At 39.4% G+C, this 24208-nt stretch overlaps 1 long non-coding RNA gene across 1 annotated transcript; it reads right to left on the reverse strand.

The window, feature by feature from the left end:
• Positions 1–254: 254 nt before the first annotated feature.
• LOC119523545 lies at positions 255–23354 on the reverse strand. The gene is made up of 4 exons (XR_005214640.1): positions 20187–23354; positions 17951–18177; positions 13029–13131; positions 255–765 (listed from the first exon to the last, which is right to left on the reverse strand). It is a non-coding gene; the product is annotated as an uncharacterized LOC119523545 (long non-coding RNA).
• Positions 23355–24208: the final 854 nt, after the last annotated feature.

The following is a 24208-nucleotide window of genomic DNA, read 5'->3' on the forward strand; positions in this document are numbered from 1 at the left end:
ATGTAAACAGACTAATGCAGCATTCACAGCCTGAGAACTTAGGGTGAATGAGGGCCAAGGAATGAAGTGCAGGTTCACCCTAACAGGTAAGCCTTCTATACCAGGCCAGTCACTAGCTGAGGGGAATAGAGAATAGGTAGTAGAGGGAGAAGATGAATAGCGGTTGCAGCCTCAAGCCACAAGGGCTATCCTTCTTTCCACTAACCTTTCTTGTGAAATTTCCTCAGGGAAAGAGACCAATGAGAATCCTGGAGTCACAGTTTGCATATAATAAATTTATTATACAAAGTAAGTGGTCCCCAGCAGGGCAAGGATCGAACTGCAGTAGATGTAGTGATTCTCCACCAAGATTCCCCATTCAGGACAGAGGCACTCATTTCCCCAGTCCCCTGGAGTGGTGGCTGCCCTCAGCTCACAGAAATTCCCTCAGCCAGAGGGAGCTGCCGCACCCAAGCTTAAGCCCTCCTCAGGGACAGTCTGCCTCAATGCCTAATTGATGTGGGGGTGTAATGGCCAAGCCCCCTTGCCTTAGTTCATTTAACTCTGAAGGGACCTCCCAGTTCTAGAGCATCCTGCCAGTCCGGGTTGGCTGAAGCATCTACTGAGGCTGCACTGCAGCTCAATTTCTCCTTCTGCCCAGCCCTGCTTCCTTCACTCCTTTATAGGAGTGGATCCCACCACATTCCCCAGGAAGCTTCCAGCAGGCACAGCTCTGATTTGGAGACTGTTTCCCAGGGAATCCACTGCAGACAGCTAAGCCCGGATCTACAATAGATACAAACAGAAATAGAACAAAAATGAACATGGACTGCAAGCATTTCAGGGTTGTTTTAGTTAAGTCAGAACATTTAAGTGAATGATATTTACAGATTATCATTTCACAAAATTCTTCTAACTCAGGCCCAAACATCACCATGCCGTCCATTTCAGCCTCCCTACCTCCCCCCTCATTTATATAGGAGTAGTTTAATTGAGCAAACATGTTTTTTTCAGCAGTTCATTTGAGCCACAGCAAAAAAGCAGAAGCCAAAAAACAAAACAAAAAAGGAAACAAACAAAAAAACAGAACAAAACATTGAGAGGCATCAACTTTCCAGCCAATAATGCAAACATTCATCACTAACTTATCTCTTTCTGTGGAGGTTATGGATTTTTAAGTTCCCAAAAAATGACTAGTATAATCCCTGAAAAGCTAAAAGAAATGTTCAAATTCCATTTTTAGTAAGCCTGTATCCAATTCAATTTTCTGTGATTTTTAATAGAAAATAAATTTTAGGGAAAGGGATATTATTATTAGAACTTACACGTTAGACTCAGTGAATGTGAACAGGTATTTTAAAATTCACTGTTAAGTAAACTATACTTGGATTCAAAACTTTACTTTTGCTGGGTGACGAATATTTCAAATTTTTACTGTTTTTTTTTTTTTTTTTGCTGACAGCACCTTGTTTTTTATTTTTTGTTTTTTTTTGTACTCTTTTTTTTCCCCCAGCAAAAACGCACAATCATTCTACAATACCGCCAAATATAACAAACATCTACAGATGGGTTGGTCTGCAGCTGGAGGCTTTAACTTTGTAGTATTTATTTGAAATATCAAAGCCAGCCGAGCAGGGCTAAAGCACAGTGGGCACAATTCACAATGTTTTGGCTCTGGAGCAAATAGCAGTTGAACTTAGTTTTTTCAGCTAAAATGGAATTTATGCAGATGTGCTTTGCACTAAATTCATTAAACAATTACATCCTGGTGCAGTTTTCACATTTTTGTAAAGGATCTGCATAAGCACTAATTAGATCTAAAACAATGTTACTGGGCAAATTACAGAGCTGATTGTTCGCCTAGTCTTACATTCCGCATCTGCTTTGCAATGATGATGATAATTTAGGTGCAAGCAATACAAATGCCGGTTTTTGTTACATTTAATAGAAATATTTATTTAAAACATACTATAGATTAATTGATAATGTAACCATTTTTAAAGAGCCTCCAAATGTTTTCTCACGGACATTTAGTGTAAAATTCAATATGTGGAAATACAGTAGCTGAAACTTCTCGCTATTGCTAACTGGCATTTCCTCAGTGAGGTTTGCTATTGAAAGGCAACTTTGCATTTCATTTGGCTTCAAGCACAAGCTGGGTAGCTGAATTACAGCAGTGCCTTTCATGGTGCCGCATTTGATGTAAGGGGATAAAGACTCTCCTAAACGGCTTCCAGTCGCGGTGACCCATGCTACCTTTTCTTTGGTCCTCTGTTTAAAAGCGTGACTTAGTATTGGAAAAGCATTCAATGTCTTAAGTATTTCAGATATCACAGTGTATTTTCTTATTTCCAAATTCATCTAGTTTTTATTTCATACATCATTTAATGTAAGAAGGCATATTAACATTTAAACAGAAAATCAATTCTGCAGAAGTGAGGACATTCAGACAGGGTTTCTATGGCAACTTTGAATGCACCAACTTAATTCAGGGCTTGCTCTAGCCAGAATAACCTCCGTCACTGCTGTCATCCTAGACATTCTGTAACTCGCAGGGCCATCCACGCAGTTGGGAAGCCTCGGTGTGACCATTTGCTCTCATCCCAGATAACTGCTACTAAAACTAGCTAGCATTACCTTAATCCCTGGGAATGGGGCCAAAATGATGAATCAGTTTGGCTGCTGGTTTTCTAAAAACCACTCCTGTTGTTTGACTTTTCAAATGGATACTTTTATTGTTTGCTGTAGCCAGCCATAAAAGAGCAAGCGCAGTGCAAGCCCCAACAAAGATTAAGAGGCAAAATTAAACTCCAAATTTAATCAATGCAAAAGTCCAAGTTTGGAAATATCTCATCTCCATGCAGGAACACTAATTATTAATGCAAAGCCACAGCAAGTATTAATGATGCTCCCAAAATTTAGCAACCATGTTCACTCACTTTCCTGGCTTGCTTCCCCAATCTTTACATGGGCCTTTTCATTTCATTCTGGGGTTTTTGCTAGGTAAGAGCAAAAGCTATAAGGGTGAGAATTCCTTCTACAAACCTAATTGGTAAGTCTGAAAATGCTGTGCTGGTTGAATATAAAATTCTATCTTCCTTGTAGAAAAACATAATTTAGCACTGGGGCTTTGGTTATTTAAAGGTAAAATGCCATTTTAAAGGTAAAATGTGTAAGAAAAAGAGAGTAAAATTTGTAATAATAAAAATGTTATTTTTGAAGACTCAGAAAAAAGAGAATAATTGTATTTGCTAATTTGGACCCAAAATTCTTATTGATCCATCTTGGGAAGAAAGGTGGTTCAATACTTTATTTTTATTTTGTATTTTATTGTAAGAGGGAAATCATGAGGATTTAAATGTTACTAAACTAAAAATAATGTGAAAATTAGTTCTCCAACTTCTAAAACTTGTCTTGGGACTGCAAGCAAATGGGGACTGAAAGCCAAAATGCTAAAATTTTAGAAAACTATGAACAACTAGAAAGATGGTTATTTTAACAACCTTTTCAATTACAACAATGTTAATTGCTTCTATAGCTGATAAAATGTACTATAGTCTATGTAACCTTTGAAGAGAAATTTAAGAAGAATTAACCGGGCTCACAAATGAAGTAATTCAACTGTTTTACTTTCCGAGTACAGGAAATCCCATTTGTGGTTGACTGGTGTGAATGACACAATTTATTGTTCTGTTTAAGTTCTCTTTAAGTTTCTGGCTTGTGGCCATCTATGGCCTTATGGTACCTCAGGCAACTCTTGGTTCCATTTTATTCCTCCCCTCCTATTTTGACCTTCCTCCACTCAGGTCAATGCAACAAGGATTTCCTGGTTCTTTCTCTGGGCCAGATCCCACATCAGGCACTGTGGATCTAGAGATTAAGGAGCCTGAGGTCCTGCCTTCACAGAATTCACTGTAGAGGGAGAGCAGACACGCACCTCACCCCACAGGCCATACACCTCATGTCCCAGATTATCTCTGGTTACGTATTGGCAAAAACTCAGAAGTCATGGGCTGCAGTCATTATGAAGTAACTGTATCTATCCGTTGGGCTGAACTCACAAAGTTTATTATTCAGAATAACTTATCCAATATTATATTATGTATTTGATTTACTACTACATATAGAAAGTCACCCATAAATGTGCGTTGAGGAAAAATGCAAATGAGCTGTAATTAAGGATGCCAAAAGTCTCCTCTGGCCCCCAGAATGTTCTTCTATACAGACTTGTAGAAATGACCAGGAGTAAAATTCCCTCTTAAATGAGTCTTCTTTTTGGATCAAAGAGCTTATCCCTTTAACCAGCTTAACTTTATATTAACCAGATTAACTTTACATCTTCAGGACTCCCAAGTACTTCTGGTAGAAATCTGCCGAGTCTAGATATTGTTCTGCACTGGCCGAGTGGCTATTTCTTCAGTCATCACAGCATCATCTGTGTATCCCAGACAGCAAGAGCTCCCTGATGGGTATATGAGGGAAGAACGTCACATGTGGACTTCTGAATCGGAAAGGATGACATTATGGAGAAGGAACATATGCTAAACTTTAGGCTATAAAGTGTTAAAACAAATTTTTGTTTCATCTGAAAGGAATTAGTAGATTTGATGAACCTACTTCTCTCCATTGCTTTGCAACAGAAGGGAGGAATTATTGTAATGGGAGAGGGATCCAAGAGCTCAGGGACAGCTAAGACAGTGCTGGGAATTTGGGGACTGGTGGCCTCACAAAGCACTAGAGGAAGCTTAAAGGGTGAACGCATGCCTAGGAGACTCCACGTCCACTTCAGAATTTTACCTGGAATTTACCCTGACTCTTAGCTCCACTTCTTCCTTTAAATCACTTATCAAAACACATGTTAGGAGGAAGCTAGATACTGGGCTAGGCCATCCTGTCCCTACATGTCAGCTTCTGGTTGTTTCAACAACAGTTTCAAGTCCTGCTCTGTGCCAGGCATGTGATCTGCTTTGAGGACAGAACGAGTCACAAGATATATGGTCCTTAACTCCAACTTCTGCTTAGTGAGGGCAGGGACCATATCTGTCATTCCTTATTATATCCTTAAAACAGCACGTGGCACAGACTAGGTGTTTTCTGCTTATTGGTGGAGACAGACACCTAAACACATAATTTCAATATAAAACAGTAAGGCAGGAAGCATTGGAAACTCCACAAGCCCTAAAGGATTAGTATGTATTAACTGGGCCCAGAAAACTGGGGAGGGCTTCCAGACAGACGGAATGACATGAGCAAAGGCAGGGAGACTTAAACTGACAAGGTGTTTGGAAAAACTACAAGTGATGAGGCGTTAATAAAGCCGGTAGCTCAAGGTGGATTGCTGAGAGAAAAGGCTTGAGTGGTAGAGGTAGACCAGACCTGAGCCCTGTGGGCCACACTGAGGACCTTGGGTTTTACTCTGTAGTCAGTGTGAAGCCATTTGAAGGGTTTTAAGCATTAATCGCCCTCAGGTACCCTCTCATTATAATAAGAGCTAATATATATTGAGTGCTTACTATTTGTTAGATACAGTTCTAAATGCTTTACATGCCTTTTCTCATTTTGCAGAAGAGAAAACCTTGACACAGAGATTAAGTAACTGGCCCCAGGGCACACCTGAAAGTGCAGAGCTTGGCCTTGAACTTGGGTCTTAGCCACTGCAGCAAGAGGCAGGCAGAGTTGGCAGGATTTCACAGAATATTGTAACACCTGGGTTTTTCGTTATCCCCCACCCCTTAAAACTAACATTAGATTTTCAAAATCATGATTCTCTGGAATACACTTAAAAATTTTTTCCTTCCTTGTCCAGATTTCTACCTTAAAGAGCACATGGATACCATTGGTTGTGAATTTCCTTTTCTTCTAAAATCTCCAGGATTGTTATAGATATGGGCATTAATTGGATCACCTAAGATACTGAATTTGCTCTTTTTAAGAATCATTAAAAATTGGAAATCCCATTTTCTCCTCTGCTTTCTCCCTGCAACCAAAAATTGTAGTTACCCAGTTGTTGCTTCACTGGAGCATCTACGGCAGCTCTGTCTACTAGATCTTTCTCCAATGATGGAAATACTCTGTATCTGTGCTCTCCAATACTAGACACATGCAACTAAAGAGCACTTGAAATGTGCTGAGGAAATGAACTTTACATTTTATTTGATTTTAATTATTTTCAATTTAAATATCTGCATGTGGCCAGTGGTTATTGTATTGTACAGCACAAATGGAGAATAGTCCATCATTGCAGAAAGTTGTATCGGACAGTGCTGCTCGAGAGCTTCATTTTAGCTTTCCTCACCGTCAGCTGGCACTTTCAATCCTGGTATTACTCAGAATGACAGAGTCCTCCATCATCATCTCTTAACTTTTATTCTGACATTTTCAGACTTTTTTTTTCATCTTTTCAATAAGATTTTGGGTCTTATGTCTTCTAGGGTCGTAAATTATTCTCTGAAAGCAAATCCCCTATGAGATCAATGATTTTTCCACAAAATCAAGAAGATTTACAGTTTTTTGAAAAGGGTCATATTCAAAAGGTCCCATGAGGTAATAAATTTTTAATCCCCCACAAAGGGGTCAACTTGATTAGGATGGTGTTTTTCTTACCAATGTACACCAAAAGATAGGGTCAAATGTAGGAGTCAAATTACTTGGGTTTAAATCCCGGTTTCTAAGCTTTGTAATATTGGACAACTTACTTCACCTCTCTGAGCATCCTTGGACAAGTTACTGCACCTCTCTGAGCATTCTTTCCCTCATCCGTCCCATGGGACAAACACAGTACCACCACTTTGTGGGGTGGCTGTGGAGCTCCGATGAGAGAAGGATTGCACAGCACGCAGCACCACGTTTGGCTTTGGTACCTAAGCATGTGTGGACATGCTGTTTCAGGAAAGCTGGTTTCCATTCTTAGGAGCTCCAGGCTCCCTTGAGGCTGAGGAAGGTGGGGGATGAGTAGCCAACTTTTCCTCTGCTCTATCCCCTTCCTCTTTGCCCCCACTGGCCTCCTCTTCTTGCCTTCGGCATCACCTACACATCACTCACACTGGATAATTCCTGACTGTGGTCTTCTTGGACAAACTCAGCTGTGTAGAGCCCAAAGGGGGGCAATCATGTGTACTTGAAGGTTTGCCCCTCCACCCTTCAAGGAATACAATAGAGCTGGGGATTTAATTCAATATTCAATATAGCAAAATTACAAATGTAAAAGCTCAGTTTCCTAAAGCCTTTAAGTTTATTCTACAAATTCAATGCACATTGGCCAATTATTAATCATGACTGATGTTAGGCTTAATTATAATAATTATAATAAAATATTATAATAAATATAACTCAGTAAAACAATAGCTGCATATTCTACAAAAACAAACAGTCAAATCAGTTAAAAAATTGAACTCTAATGGTTTTTATTTGATTTTGTCATGGAGATGAACAGCAGTGGCTGCCTGCATTATTAACTAAATGTCTGGGAGGTGATACCAGGTCATGGCAAAGAGCAGGGTTTTGGAGCCCGCCGCGCTGAGTCTGGATTCTAGCTCCACTGCATGTTAGCTGGATGACCCTGGGCAAGTTCCTCCAAATCTCATTTCTTTAGGAAGTGGGACAGAAACACTAGAAATTTAGGAAAGACCTCTTTATCCAATTGTGGAATAGTAGCTAAAGAAAACTACCTGTGCTGACATTTTTTTTTTTCCTATTAAAGCTACTTCAAAAATATGTATGAGGCATACATAAGCACATGTATCATATACTTAGGGCTGCCAGTTAAAATACAAGACACCCAGTTAAATCTGAATTGCAGATAAACAATGCAATATTTGGGACATACTTATATTAAAATTTACTTATTATTTATCAGAAATTCAAACTTTTTTTGCTAAATCTAGCAACCCTACATATAACATGATCTATTTTGTCCCTCAAATACGTGAAGAGGAATAAGGTTAGCTCCGTGGGGGAGGAAAACACTGTTTTTCCCAGTACCATAGCAATTCTTTATTCTTTTCCCAATTCTTGTGTTCAACTTTTATTAAAGAGGCTTATGGCTTGACTAAAATTACAGCTGATAATGGGTCTGATTTGTTAATCTCCTAACTACAATTGGTTTGAAACAAACAAAAAATGAACAGGTTAACTCCTTTATTTCTGCTTTATTTTCTTTTCTGCCTCTTATTTCATTGAGCATCTGTCAAAGATCTCTACACTATGCCCCCCATTTTCCTCAAAAGCAGATTTTTTTTTAAATCTGTGCAAGTGGTGGCCCTGAATTACTATAAAAAAGTCCTGCTTTGATAAAAATTAATAATGGTTAAGACAGTTATTTAATAAAACTTTAATTAGGGAATTCTCCTTACATCTTGGAGAGTTGATGATGTCTAATGTGATTTAAATACTGTTGGCCCTACTTGCGTTCACCAGACAGTCTCCTGCTGGGGACAGTGCTGTGTCATTAAAATGGAGACCACTGAGAGAGACAATAGTCATATTCATTGAATAGAAGTAGAAAGCCATGACAAGATTTTTCAGGCCTTATCTCAAGATTTTCGTGCTGTATCAGCTTATGGCTTAGTTCAATTTGTTAACGAGGACACCTCTGCGTCTTCATTAGAGTTTATGTTTGATTTCTGTAGATAGTGGAGTGTGGGGGTGAAAACAGTCAAACCAGGAGTCAGAAGACACAGATCTCAGTTGAGGTTCTGTTGCCTGCAATCTGGTGACCTTGGGTGTGTCACTCAACCTTACCGAGCTTCAGTTACCACAGCTGTACAACTGGGCGTAAGAAGTGCCCTTGAGAACCCATGAGAAGGTGCACACAACAGAGCTCTGAGGGCAACACCAAGCCTTCAGCATGTGTGGACATGCTGTTTCAGGAAAGCTGGTTTCCATTCTTAGGAGCTCCAGGCTCCCTTGAGGCTGAGGAAGGTGGGAGATGAGTAGCCAATTTTCCTCTGCTCTATCCCCTTCCTCTTTGCCCCCACTGGCCTCCTCTCCTTGCCTTTGGCATCACCTACACATCACTCACACTGGAAAATTTCCTGACTGTGGTCTTTGACAAACTCAGCTATGTAGAGGCCCAGAGCGGGGCAATCGTGTGTACTTGAAGTTCTGCTCCTCTACCCTTCAAGGAATACAATAGAGCTGGGGGTTTAATTCAATATTCAATATAGTAAAATTACAAATGTAAAAGCTCAGTTTCCTAAAGCCTTTAAGCCTATTCTACAAATCCAGTTTTCCTGTTTTTAAATCTAATAAAGTTAATATAAAAGAAGAAATACCTTTGATTAGTTTTTGATTGGCTCCAGTTGAAAGGATTAAATTCCCCTTAAACTCTCAGGGCCAACTCCATTAATTATTAGTTTCTCTTAAACATTTTTAACTGCACTGATAAATTTAATACATTTAATTTTCTTTTTAAGCTATTCAAATACCTGACCTGACAACCCTTCCCATGACATTAAATTTTGTAACTCTAGGAAATTGGTAATTATAAATATTGTGATTCTCAAACTCCATTAAATACTGTAATGGTGTTTACAAACTTAGTAAAATTGTCTCATAACATTCAATATACCAATAACAGGTCTTAAAATTATACTTCTAAAATTGTCGCCACAATGCTAAGCTGTTAAAAATCTTAAATATGCCAAATTTTCTTAAATCTTACAAACAATTTAAGTACCATACACACCTGTATTATTCTGAACTTAACACAAAAGTATTAACACTAACACTATGCATTTGATTTATTTGATTTTAACATCTCTATGCTTAACTCTACACCTTGCTGAATTTACCTATCAGGGAATTATTATGTCTTCTTGACAAGCATACCAGTCAAATAGAGGTCATCATCTTAGAACTAAAAGTTATTGGGGTGACAATTTATGACCAATTTACAGCTCAGGGACTGTTCTAGTTTGCTAATGATGCTGGAATGCAAAACACCAGAAATGGATCAGCTTTTATAAAAGAGGGTTTATCTGGTTACACACTTACAGTCTTAAGGCCATAAAGTGTCCATCAACTAAGGGTACTTCCACTGGAGAAAGGCCATTGGCATCCAGAAAATCTCTGTTAGCTGGGAAGGCACGTGGCTGGTATCTGCTTGCTCCCAGGTTGCGTTTCAAAATGGTAGTCTCCAAAATGTCTGCATCAGCTTCCAGTGGCCATCTTCAAAATGTCTGTCTCAGCTCCAGCTCCTCTCTCAGCTTCTGCGCATTCTTCAAATCGTCCCTCTTGGCTATAGCAAGCTTGCTCCTTCTGTCTGAGCTTATATACTGCTCCAGTGATCTAATCAAGGCTCACGCTCAATGCACAGTGCCACACCTCCATGGAAATTATCCAGTCAGAGTCATTACCCACAGTCGGGTGGGTCCCATCTCCATGGACACTGAACCAATAGGTTCCAAACCAATCCACACTAATATGTCTGCCGCCACAAGAATGCATTAAAGAATATGGCTTTTTCTGGGGGACGTAATAGATACAAACCGGCACAGAGACCCAAGACTAGGGTTTGGGGCCTGACTGCTGTATGCCTCCAAGGTGATTCTATCAGCACCTCAGATGAGCACACTGAGCCCTTTTTATACAGTAACTATAAAAACTAGGAGTTATAGTCCAACACTTGGATGGGTCGGTTTCTTATGGGCCCAAGTGACCCCTAACACTTAACTCTAGTATGTGGGACTTTTGCAACCTTCTTTTCAGGTAGCCGCCAAAGTGCTTCAACTCATCTTCTTAATGCCAAATGAATTATATATTTTTAATAGTCTTCCTGCTTCTTAAGGGTTGGATTTTGCATACCTCTCATACCATTGCTGGTTCTGAGATGTTTGTGCTTAAATCAGGCTAATGACAATTATAGGAATCAAAGAACATAAGAAACAGTTCCTGCCCTTGGACAGCTAAGAGTATAGTTGAAAGATTAGACAAACAAGTAAGAAAGTAAACAAGCAAGAATAGTAAATACACCCGGGCGGGCTCCTTGGGAGGCTACTAAGGTACCCACTGATGGCCTCTGTTGGTTAAAACACCTTTTAGCAGATCTTTGACCCCAGCTTTATCTGCTTTTGAATAATATTAGTAAAGAACATATTTAATTTTGAGAAATAAAGAAAAGTCATTCAGAATCAAATGTGAACAAACAATATGGGTGATCAGACTAGGTGATAAAACTTCTAGTGAGAAAGGGGTGACTATAAAGTAAGAGAAAGTGTATACTTGAATAACAAGCAGCTTTGGCAGACAATTTCAAGATTCAAAAATGTTCTGAGCATTGGTCACAAGGTTAGAATAAAATATAGCCTTGCAAAGTGTTCATTTTATTACAGGCCTTTATTAGTAAATTCTACATTTGTAAAAACAGATATCTAGTCAAGGAAGACAGGCCACAGTCAGTGCCAAAAAAAAAGTGGGAGAGATGGTAAATACTATCAGAATTGAGAAGGGGAAAGGATCCTAGTGCAATGATGTGTGGGGTGAGGTCTTTGTGGGGAAAGTGAGACTTGAGCAGAGCCAGAGGGGAGGATAAGGTTGAGATAAAGTGGGAAATGGGGACAGATGAGTCAGGGAAATAGGAAGCAGACCACGTAAGAAAGTAGTTGGAGATGTACAATCAAGACAAATCCAGAGTTCCCTGAAGCTATTGGTGGGGGATGGGTTGGTGGGTGTGGTGAGGACCAGTGACGGTGGAGGGAAAAGAGAGTAGCCCTGTGCGGTCCAAGAAGGCAGCAAATAGGCACCTATGGACTCTGAGTACTTGGAATGCGGCTTGTCTGAAGTGAGGTGAGCTGAACCGTAAAGTACACACTGTACTGGAAGACAGTATGAAAAAAATAATATAAATATTTCATTAAAACCCTTTGGTATTGATCACATATTGAAATGATATTTTGGGTTAAATAAAATATGTTAAAATTAATTTCACCCATTTTGTTTACTTTTTTAAACATGACTACCAGAAAATATTAAGTTGCATGTGTGGATTACTTTCCATTAGAAAGCACTGGGATGGAGGCATCAGTGAGATGATGCCTGTCTAGAAGAGGGCATGTCTAGAAGAGGGTGAGTGGTTTTATGTTTTCATTGCAATGGTGTCTAACATTCAGTTTAAACTCATGTCACAGCAACATAAGCGTCCCTTTTGCTTCCTTCCAGATCGTTACGTAAATCTACCACATAATTTGCTTTGTGTGAATGTGTTTTTTATGAGTAGGAGTTAAGCGTCACTTGAGGGTCACCGTGGTACCTGCTGGGAGAGGCTGAGGAGGGAAAGATGGCATCTCTCCACTGGGAATTCACAGATGACCTGGAGAGGGGTTTTTGACTTCTAAAAGATGTGGATCTGGGGATTTGAGCCTAAATCATCCAGATTTCAGGAAGTAGCAACAGCCCTGCTCACATCTGTGTTGCATTCTCTTAAAGGGACTGTGAATTTATAGGTGAGAAGCTTAGAAGCCACCTGGTCCAACCCCTAAGGAAGATCAACAATTACAGGAGGCAAACACCCGTGATGAGCAGAAGGAATTGGCCATCCATCACTTTAACTACGTGGCTGCCTTCTGGGATGCTCTGAGTAAGCAAGGGAGATGTGATGAGAACGTAGTAATTAAATGCATATAAACTAGTTTGAGTAGCAGTAGAGTTTTCCCATAAACCTCCATGTAACCTGTGTCTGGCTGATGTTCTTTCCACACATACCCACCGGAATGGCCTTCTCACTCCTTCGGGGAATACTGCCTAAGGTTTGGTCATCCAAGCCTTCTGTGTCTCAATCCCCATCCAGCCATCCCTTGTAAATCCTTATAGCAGGTCCTGTGGCAGCAGTTCCCTAGGAGAAAAGACTTCCTAGAATTCTTCTATTATTTTATCAAAGACTCTCTCATTGGAAGCTCAGTTCTTTTCCCCACCTTCTGGCCTTGGAGAAGCAAGAGAAGAGATTCCATGCTGCTCACACCCAACACTGGAGACAGCACAGCATTGACAGTGACATCCCCCTTTCCAAACAGAAAGCCTCACATGTAAGAAGGCATCGGTCCGTAATCCCCTACCTGAAATCCTTGGGGCCAGATGTGATTTGGAATTCAGAAATTTTCAGAATTTAGAAAATGGTGCATAAACTGTATAATGTCCCAGCAAGGTCCAGGGCAGCACCTGCAAACAAGCACATTGATGTTTCTGTAGTGAAACATGAAGTTTCATACCAAGTGGGATAAATAAACACTCCAAATAGCCTCGTCTCCATTCAGGACAAATTGTGATGCCACATGAGTTTGCTCTTCATTTATTTAAAAAAAGCCTTTGGTAATGAGAGCTTTTTGGATTCCATCATTGCAGATGTGCAAGTGAAAGCTCAGTTCAGTGCTCACATGAATAGTAGCCCCTGTAAATTTCTGCCAGCCCTAGAAAATATTTAGTTCTATGACCCTCATACCCAACTTTGCATATTTGAAGGGATAAATCACTATGACGCAGTTATCCAAAGTCTCTGGGAATTTCCTGAATTTGAGTTCCCCAAACTGCCTGTTTCTGTGCTCACTGCTTTTTTGGTGGCTATTGTGGTGGGTAGGCATCGGAAGCTTTACTCTTCTGCATACTTTGGGGTATGGTATTACGGAGAATCAAGGGTTGGTATTTTTGGTGATCTACTATCACAGCCAATTTATGAATTTGTTTGTACTCAACAAACACTTTAATTGCATATACTGTGTTAGGAACTGCTTTCAGGTAGAGGCAATCATAAACTCACTTTACTACTAAGATGAGGCCCAGAAGGGTTAAGGAACTTGCTCGAGGCCACACAGCCAGGTAAGTGGCCAAGGAGGCATTAAAACCCACAATTCTAACTCCAGAATTATGCCCTTAACCATTACACCCCATTCTCCTATTAAACACAGGGTTTATAGTACATTAAAACAAGAAGAAAGGCACTCTATTATTTTAACAAGAAGGAAATGTAATTTACTTCTTCAGGGGAGTTAAACCCTGCCCTGAAAGTGATAATTTCCCATCTATGGTCACTTTCTTCTCACCCAGAGTAAGATTTAATATAGTTTTATTTTTAAAGAATTGGTAAACAAATATGGGGCTTGTTGCCCCAACAATTATATATTTTAATAGAAGAATTTGAGATTTAAAATGTTTATAAGGGTAAACTGAATTTCTAGAGCTTCGGAATAATTTACATAATAAAGAACTTCCTTACTCTCTTCTGAGCATGAATAGGCTTAAAATATGGTGATGACTATTATTGTTCACAATACTACAGTTATTACTTTGAACACACAAAGTGTTTTAAAATCACAGATTAATTATTAATGAACATATTGCTCTTGAAGAGTTAAATTGTTCTAGGGAAAATGACTGTTCCATAGAAAAGAGTGTGTTTCATCTGTTGTCATAATTTGGGGTGGGTGGGCAAAGCCGGGATCTGGCCAAGTCAAGAGCCCCCTTTCTGTTTCAGCAATGAATGGATTCAGGACGCAAGGGCCAAAAATTATACTGCACGATGTTATAGAAGAGGATAATCAAATGCATTTTGATTAGAAATCTATACTCAGCAAATTCATTTGTTCCCATAATTTGTATTTATTTTATCTTCATTTCTTAGAAATAAAATTTCATTTGGAAAAATCCCATTATTGCCTTCACTCAACTGAGAAGAAAAGAGATATGGGGCCAGGATACCTGTGGGGCTATCGTGCCCCAAAAAGTCAGGCAAGAGAGAGGCAGCAGCTACAAAGGTTTGATTGAGAGGGAAATACACAGTGGGAGAAGTTGATTTCCTTCAATTAGAAAGAGATTTATCACACTGGGTGAGTCTGTTATTAATCCTTAAGGTTCCTTCCATCTCTACAGCATCTGTGATTTCTTGTCTTCTCTAAAAGTCCTAAGCAAAATAAGCATTTATTAATGGCACTGGACAGGATCAGTTATGTTATACTGCAGTAAAAGATCAATCCCCAAATCTCAGTGACTTAGCACCCACAGGTCTGTTTCTCACTCCTGCAGCTTGCTGAGGATCTGGGGGACACTCCAGCCATCTGCCCCCCAGGCTGTAACTCAGCAATCAAGGTGGATTGTGCAGCTCTGCCATCTGAACATGAGGCCTCCTAGATAGACCTGGCAAGGGCATAGACAGCTGAAGGGTCGAATGCAGGCTCTTCTGGGTCTCAACCTGTGAGAGTCGAGGTCCACAGCCCACAGGACAGAGCTAGTCACCTGGCTCCCCCTAAGGGAGGTGGGGGACAGATAGAAAGTGTGGCAAGCAACATGGTTTCTGATGCACTCCTCAAAATGAGATTTATTTATTTATTTATTTATTTTTACCAAAAATGAGCAGCAACAACAAGGTTTCAGCCCCATTCTCTTAGGGTAAATGCAAGGTATGAAATTCAGAGCAGAGTGGGCTTTTTTTCCCCCATTATTATTATTCATAAATGATGGTATGAATATAAGTTCCTAGAAGGCAGAAACAATGCTTCATCTGTCTTGGTATCCATATACCTGGTGCAGTACATGGTGCATAGAAGGAGTTCAATAAGGTCTTGCCGAAAAAATGAACGAATGAGGCATTCTATATTCTTAACCTCAGGAGGCATTTCTTATTGCTATTCTTTCCCCCAGCAGACCCCAGTTATATCACATGCAAAAAGCATTCTATAAACCCCAAATAATTTCGAATTTGTAGTAGTTCATCCTTACGCAAACTGGAAGCTATGGTCTTGTCACTCTGGTAGCAGTTAGGAAACACTAGGAACCAAATAAATTGAGTTTTTGTTTTAGGCCTGATTGCTGCTATTATTTGTCCCTTACCTGGATCTGTTTCCTAAGAAGAAAATTAGGCTTCAGACGTATTTTGCATTAGACCCCTTGGTCAAATCTTTCACCAAACCAATCAATAAGTCGTTCTCTGAATATAAAATGCTCTGACCACCATTAGCATTTATGCTTTTGGTTGTTTTTCTCGTAATAGCAACGGGCCCGGGTTTACCGCACGTTGTCTCTCATCTGGTTCTCTGTGCGGCTGATGGCACTCCCCTTGTGAGGTGGTTTGGCTCTGCAGCCACTGCCCATATAATGGCCTATCTTGATATTTGGCTTTGGCTGTCTTAGAACACACTCTCTTGAATGAGCAAATGGTCCTTGGCTAGACTCCTAAAAATAACTTGTTTTGCCTGCTGCCTCCGCATCTGATTGCAAAGTTGGTGATATGTATTATTAAGCAAATGTGAATTTAAGAAAAATATGCTGTGGTTTTTGTACTGTTTATCTTATGCTGTGGTTTCAAACAATGTCAGCATTTCTGCTGACTTTTGTGAGTTTACATATGAATTTGGATACACCAGAGTGCTGGGTTCCTTTAGTTCTCTGAGTAAAATCTTTTATGCAGGCTTTGGTTTTTTCTCCTCTAGGTCTGGTGTTATGCAACAAAAACTGTGTATGTGCATGGTCAAATTTTCATCTGTGTGCAGGCTGCCCCCTTGGGGTTTGAACATTAGTATTTGCTGATTTTTCCTGCCATATATACTTAAGTGCAAAGAGTTTCATTTAGATGCAGAAAGGCCGGCAGGTGTGAGGGGGTATAATTTTTCAATAATGAACTTAGTTTGTATAAAAAGACAATGGGCAGTTTTATATGGATTATTTATAAACTTCTGAAAAGAAAAAAGGCACACGCCATTCTGTTGCTAGGATAAGACAAACTAGATGAGAATACTCTGTTTGTTGAAGTTTGATCTATATCAAGAGACTCAGAATAGATGGAAATCAGTATTTCAAAAAGACAGCAAGCTAAATAAAAAGCACCATACAAAATTAATCCTAAGTAGTCCTTTTGTTCTTTCTGTGTGCAGTTTACTAGGGCACTAGCAAGAATAAAAGGAACCTGGAAAATCACAATGGGAATGATTCTTTTTCCAAATTATTTGGCAGTCTCATAACTGCAATCCAGTATTTTGACTTTGGTCTGTTGTTCGAAAGTATCTTTGGTTAAAGACCAGATTGTTCTTAAGTGGACATAATCTACATTCTAGAGTTTTCTAAATGAAAAAAGAAATTAACTATATTCCATCATACTCCAGCCTCTTATTTACTTAGAAATGCATTAATTCTTTTAATGGTATTAAAGGCGTATCCAGACTGTTAGTTATGGTTTATCTAATTGTTAATAGTCCACCTGCACTTATTTAATTTTTCTTTTTTCCAGTCTTCATATGTTCACAGAAACTCAGTCCAAACGGTTAGGTGTTAGATAAGTTGTAAATGCCTAATGCAGTAGCACCTTATAAAGATACCCACATTATTCCCTGCCTCTTAGAAGTGACGAAGTGACGACAGAGACTACGGTGAAGTCAAGTGCTTTGCTCATGATTACGCAATCCCTGGTGGAATGTGGATGTGGATTTAGTTCTTTTATATCAACCTGGTGATCCAAGGCTGTGATAACTATATTCAAAGCCCCCAAATAGCCCTGAGCTTCATTCAGTGACAGTGGTGAGCCAGGGCAAGGTTTCCAGGTCTTTGGTAGGTAACAGATTCAAAAGGGAGACTTTTGAAAGCACACGTCCCTAGCTCCCATGTCCAGGCCCTACCCCTGGAGACGGGGATTTAGGGATGGGACCCTGGCAACTGTATTTTAGGATTCTGATGGCAACTAAAGCTTGTGAATTAGGGACCTTGGCAGATGGTCAGATCTTCAAGCCTGGATATTTGGAGAAAGGCTTGAGGGAACAAAGGGATTAGCCGAGTTCTGGCTCCACACCAGAAAGCACGAGAAGGCAGAATTCCTGATGGTTTTCATACAGCTTGGAGCCATGGTCAGGCAGCTGAGAAATTCTTGCTTCTGCCCTAAACCACAAAACTCTGGCAAGATTCTTTGTGATTTCCTTGTGGTAGATAATAATAATTATACTACACCATATTGGAAACCTTATTCACCACATCTCTTTAGAGATGATGGAGTTCCACTTACCACACTGGGGTTACAGCACTGGGTGCTCTGAGGCGTCCTCACTGAGGGTGATGACCACCATGACTCCAAATTCTCTCAATTCACTCTCTTCTTCCCCCAGTCCTATGGGGTACTGGTCATTCATCATTTATTCATTCAAAAAATATTTGAGGGCTTACTATGTGCCAGACTTGGTGAGAGATTTGACCCCAGGAATCCCAAATCCAATAATCCTAAAGTAGGGCTACCTTGAGACATAGAGAAATCAATGAGAAGTCTTTTCATTTTTAACTTAAAATTCTTCCTGGTTTTACAAAAGCATACCTGCATTATTTTCTTTTATCCTATATGAACATTGACACTTCAGGTTTCTTTACTTAATACAAAAACTTAATATTTACTTTTGTGTTTTCAATGAACAAGCTGAGGCATTAAAACTTGCTTTGTATTTCACCTGGGAAATAGACAAATCACCTAAAATTCACCTTCTTTGTATCACATGCCTCAAACTTCTGCAAGAAAGCAGAACTTCAAAACGAAACCATCAAAAGAAAAAACCGTTAGCATTAACATCTTCTGGACAGTTCTGAAAAAAGAGGTGGTAAAGTTTGTATAAAATACAGAAAGAATTCTCAAAATAAAATGCTATGGACAATAACTTGTCCTGTGATGCAGTCCACAAACTAGTAATGAAGCTGAAATGGAATCTCTGAATTCAATTCTGTTAGATCCATTATTCTTTATCCCAATTGTGTTTCCTCAAATGTATTGTCTTTAATAATTGTTCAGAATTCAAGGGAAGCGTAGGTTTAATAAAACCATTCTGATTGAATTTTGAAGGAAAATAGAATTGACAGATGATAGATAGATAGACGTATATTTAGAGGAGAGATATTCTTCCAGAAAGATACATATAATTCTATTTTCTTTTATATATATATTTACATGTTTTTGGACTAAAACTATTAAAAATACTTTATTTTGCACAAGTCTCAGGTATCTTATAATCACAATAGCCTATAAAACACACAACACTACTATATAAAGGAAATAGAAAAGCTCCCTATCTACCTCCAGGATCCATTGTGGTCTCCAGCAGTACACTCAGAGGTCACTACTTAAATGCATTTTTAACTGTTTTGCTCAGCAATACAAAGCCCTGTAGAAGCCTTTCTTGATGTCCCCCACAGATATTTAAAAGTTGCCCCTCATCATGGGAAACACAGTTAAACAAGGAGGAAAAACAAGAACAGCAATGAAAAGAACAGTAGCTGGCTGGAGTTTATAATTGAAACCACATCATTTTGGGGAGCTAGTCTTCCATTACCAGAAATGTTTGAGTCTTTGTCATTTCAATATCAAAATGACCAAAAAATAATATTTGGCCACACAAGTTGTATCCTTGAGCATGTGGTCCTTGCTTAAGTGGGCCTTTAGAAAAGGAGTTTAAAAATAGGGATATTGGAAACTATATTTTCTGTTTATTTGTTGAGGAAGAGAAAGCTAGTGATCTTGTTTCTTCTGTTCTTCTTGGGAACACAGCTAAACTCCTTTATCAGGCCCTCTTGCATGTTTGTGGCCATGTGGCTGAGCTCTGGCCAATAAAATATGGATAGAAGTGTCAAATGCCACTCTAGGCCTGGCCCATTAACCCCACGCCACCTCCCACCCCCATGCGTGAGCCTCTATGCTCTCTCCTAGTTCTGTGGAGACTTGGGAAGCCTTACAATAAAAGTGGCCTGAGGCCCTGGTGGCTAAATAGAAAGAGCCTTGGTCCCTGAATAACTGCATGGAATAGAGGTCCCCATACCTTTTCCAAATCCTAACCAGCCCACTGTTAAGTCAGAAATAAACCTTTGTTTATTAAGCCACTGAGGTTGGGGGAGTTGGTTGTTGCAACTAGCGTTACTTACCCTAATATTTTTATATGCACTAAATATGTGTTTTGGTAAGTATATTAGAATCTAATATTTAAGTATAGCCCTTGTTATGTTGCTGTATTTACATGCCATTATATTCCATTTAAAGGTGCAAGCCTGTATGGCAATAAATACCCTACCTTCCAAAGTGTTTTAGGAGAAAGCATATATAAAGCATCAGTTAGGATTGGGTTCAGCTGCTTGTGAAGAAACTCCAAATAACAAGGCCTTAAACAGAGATGATTTATAACTTACAGAAACAAAGTTAGGAAATAGCAGTCCTGGACTGGTATGGCCACCTACAAAGTCCTTAAGTTCAGAAGCTTTTTCCAGCTCACCTCTCCAATATCCCTATACTGTAGCTTCCATCCTTGTGGTCCATTATGCCAGCCCAAGCTCCAATCATCACACCCATAGTCCAGACAGTAGAAAGGGACAAAGAAGAAAAAGATAAAAATGTATGTCAATTATTTTGAAAGGGGGTTTCCTATAAACTGCCACAAAACACCTCTACTGATATTTCATTGCCCAGAACTTTTAATATGGATACACCTAGCTGCAAGGGAAGCTGGGAAATTTAGTTTTAATTGGGGGGTTTTATTGCTAAAAATGAAAGGGTTAACAGCTATTGGATTGATTACCAAGAGACTTCACTACACTTAACAGGTATGAACTTTCACTGTGAAGGAAAAGTTGGCTTATGGAAAATGCAATTTTGGATATACATGAGTGTACACATCTGCACTTTTTTGTTTATATATAAATATGCAAAGCATATAGCTGAACATTGTTATCTTGGTCTCAGCCCATCAAAATTCATTTGGGGCATAAACACAACTGCATCAGACAACAAAGAAAGAATAGGGGTACTTTATTCCAGACTCAAAGGAACATCATCTTTGTATCAGGATGCTTAGAAATGAGTAATAACATGTACACATGACTATAAATAACAGGTTCTACAATGTGTTTCTATATAGGCCAGGCTAGTATTGTGATCTTTGCATTGATTTAAGGATAGAGATGTTCTAATTTGAGTATGTGTGTGTGCATGTGAATGTCTGTGTGAGTGAATGGCAAGAACTTGCTGTATCTTCCATTTCTATAATGCCTGTAACTATATAGAATTATGGAGAAATTCTGGTGAGATAAATAAATATAAAAGAGATAACTCTCTTTGAATTAGATATACAGTGGGCATCTTTACCCTCCGTGTATCCTCTTTTTTTTTTTTTCTGAAACATTTATTTATAGCTCTGTTAAGTAGATGGTGGTGGATTGCAGCCCCAGGCAGTTTCCTCAACCCCTCCCCATCTGTTTACTCCATTTTACAGGTGTGTAATATGTCAGATTTCTCCCTATTTCCTATTATTAACTGCCCCACCTCCAATATAACACTGCATTACTTGGCTTTAAAAGAGTATCTACCCCTTTCCCTCATTCCTCACCCACCCACAAACATTTTAACACTATATTTGCCATTGTATTTTGGCAACACCTCAGGGATCAGGGGTTGGGAAAGTCCAAAAAGTGCCTCCTAGGAAAGTAGGGCTAGTTAATTACCTTCCAGGCACTGTCTACATGCTTTACAAAGGACTATCTCTTTTAATTCCCTCCCCCCAACCCCTATAATGAAAGTAGATGCTATTGTTGGTCATCCCATTTTTACAGAGGTGGAAACTAAGGCTTGGATACGTTAAAGTAACTTGGTTAGAGTGATGTAGCTGGGGGGAGCCTGACTTCAAGTGCAGATGGGCTGCTTCCAAAGCCCACACTCCCCCCTCAATGCCTTCCTATATCCATGATCCCCAAAGCGCTGGTATGTCAACAAGGCACATTTGTGAAGCACTGCCTTTTACAGAACTCTGTTAACAGACACAATCCCTCCCTGATAAAGCTTATAGTCTAATTAGGAAAATAACAGTGATATGGAAATGACTTGAATACCAAATGCCCTAACCACAAGAACGCACTGGTCTCAAGGCTTAAGTGGATTCATAGCTGCAGAAGAATAAAGGACGAGGGTTGTTACGGGTTGAATTGCATCCCCCAAAAGACATGTTCAAGTCCTAGCCCCTGGCCCCATGAAGATGACCTTATTTGAAATAGGATCTTTGAACATGTGATTAAAGATGAAGACAAAGTGGACTAGAGTGGGCCTGAGTCCAATAATAACTGGTGTCTTTATAAAAAGAAGGAAATTTGGCCACAGACAGACATGAGAGACACTGGTCGTGGGACAGGAGGGGCAGAGACTGAAATGCTGCAGCTGCAAGCCAAGGTAAGCCAGGGATTGCCGGCAAATCACCAGAGGCTAGGAAGAGGCAAGGAAGGGTCTACCCTGCAAGTTTCATGAGGGAGTGTGGCCCTGCTGACCCCGTGATTGCAGACTTCTAGCCTCCAGAACTCAGAGGCAATAAATTTCTGTTGTTTTCAAGCTACCCAATTTGTGGTACCTTGTTATGTCAGCTCTAGGAAACTAATCTTGGGGCGTTTGACTCCAGCTGCCAACGTACTTTTGGGGACTGTCTTGCCTCACCATAATAGATGCGCTAGTTTGAGGCAAAGGTTTTGTTGATATTTTTCTGCAGGCAAATCTTGTCTTGCCATGAATTAACTACCAGCGATTCTCTTATGTACTCGCTCCTTTTCCCCCAAAATCATTTATTTGCAATCACGTTTCCATATTCTGGGCACTGCAAGTTGGTTCACTTAACAAGGAAGAAGGAAGCTGATAAAGATATTGTTAATGGATCTTTTTGTGCATAAAAAGAACTCCCATCTTCCCTCCCACATGCTGTCCTGAATTCCCCTTTTTCGTCTTCTTAAAGTTTTAACTTTTTCTCAGAATGTCTGTGTATGCCATCTGACAGTGATTTTCTGTGGTAAAGGCTTTATTCTTCAACAGGAACCTTTACAATAGTGAACTCCTACAATACTTATGTGTAAATTAGGACCATTCCAAGATAAAAACTGAAACTTGCAAATCATAATTTTTGACAGTTTAAAGCAATTCCCCTTGAATTTGAGTAGAATTTTTGACTGGTACCAAAAAAAAAAATTTCCCTCCTCTTGAAAAAAAATTAATTCCCTTTTGCATCTAGAGTTTCACGTGTTTGGGTTTACGATATGAGATCTCAGAGAGGACAGACCATTAATTCATGTCAAAATAGTCTGCTTACGAAGAGGAGTACGTTTCATTCTGTTTTTATACAAAAGACTGGTGAAATTCTATATGAGTGCAATTGTAAATATTAAAGTGCTCCCAAGCTGACTAACAATGTTTGTTACATAGGAAAGAGGGTGTCTACATGCCCAAGCAGCAGGGCCTAGCGTGAGGGAGAAGCAACACACCTTATCTGGGGGGGTCCAAAAGAAATGATCACGGTAGCAGTAGCTTTATTTTGCTCACTCGCAATAGCAACAACAAAATGATGCCACAGACGAAAACTGTCATGTCCCACCCACTCCATCTGTCCTGTGCTGTGCACCCACAGCTCCCCTCATTCTACAAATTAATCTTTCACACATTTTTTAACAAAAAAAGTGTTAATGTTATAAAAGAAAAAAAAAAAACAAGGAAAACAGAAAGGGCTGTGTAGAAAGTAAATTACATTTAAATTTGATGGCAGTTATGACTTTTTTTATTGACTATAAGAGCAAACAGTCACATCAAATTGGTGCCACTGGCATGTAATTAAAACTACAGGGCACCCTTAATGATCTCTGACAATGATCGTGTGCTTTTTCTTTTTTAAATATAGCATGCACATTTTGTCCAATTTGGGCTCTTTTTTCCTGTTGCTTTTGTCCTCTTTCTAAGTGGATATTATTCATGAACTGAGTCTTTATTATCTATTTGGCCATCTGCATAGCATTGGCCATAGTCCGCTGTATTGCAATTTTGAGTGAAAGTAAGGACTATTGGAGACCATGACACTGAGAATAATCATCTGTTTAAAGAACCCAAAAGTAAAGAGTTTAAAGAAAAATATTTAGGAAGTAGGTGAGGTTTGGAGGCATATGGCATGGAGGTGGGAGAATATACATAAGTTACTCTGTTCACTCAAGAGAATCTGGATATTCACTCTGATAAAACAAACAGCTACTTGCCTTGATAAGATAACAGGCAGTTCTGAGAGTGCTGCTTCTTTCTGCTAGATGGTTTGGAAAGAAAAGAAAATCTTGTATTTACTCATCCTCTCTTGTTTCAGAAGTCCACACATCTCTTACTGGAGAGGCAGTCCAAAACAGTTGCACCCTTTTGCTATCAAGATATTAGACGTTGAATATTCACATTTACAAGGCATTAGGTGCCTTGTTTTTAGTTTGGTGAAGGAAGGTTTTTTTTTTTTTAAAT

Source organism: Choloepus didactylus, chromosome 2, assembly GCF_015220235.1.
Source record: "Choloepus didactylus isolate mChoDid1 chromosome 2, mChoDid1.pri, whole genome shotgun sequence".
In the NCBI taxonomy this organism is placed as follows: Eukaryota; Metazoa; Chordata; class Mammalia; order Pilosa; family Megalonychidae; genus Choloepus; species Choloepus didactylus.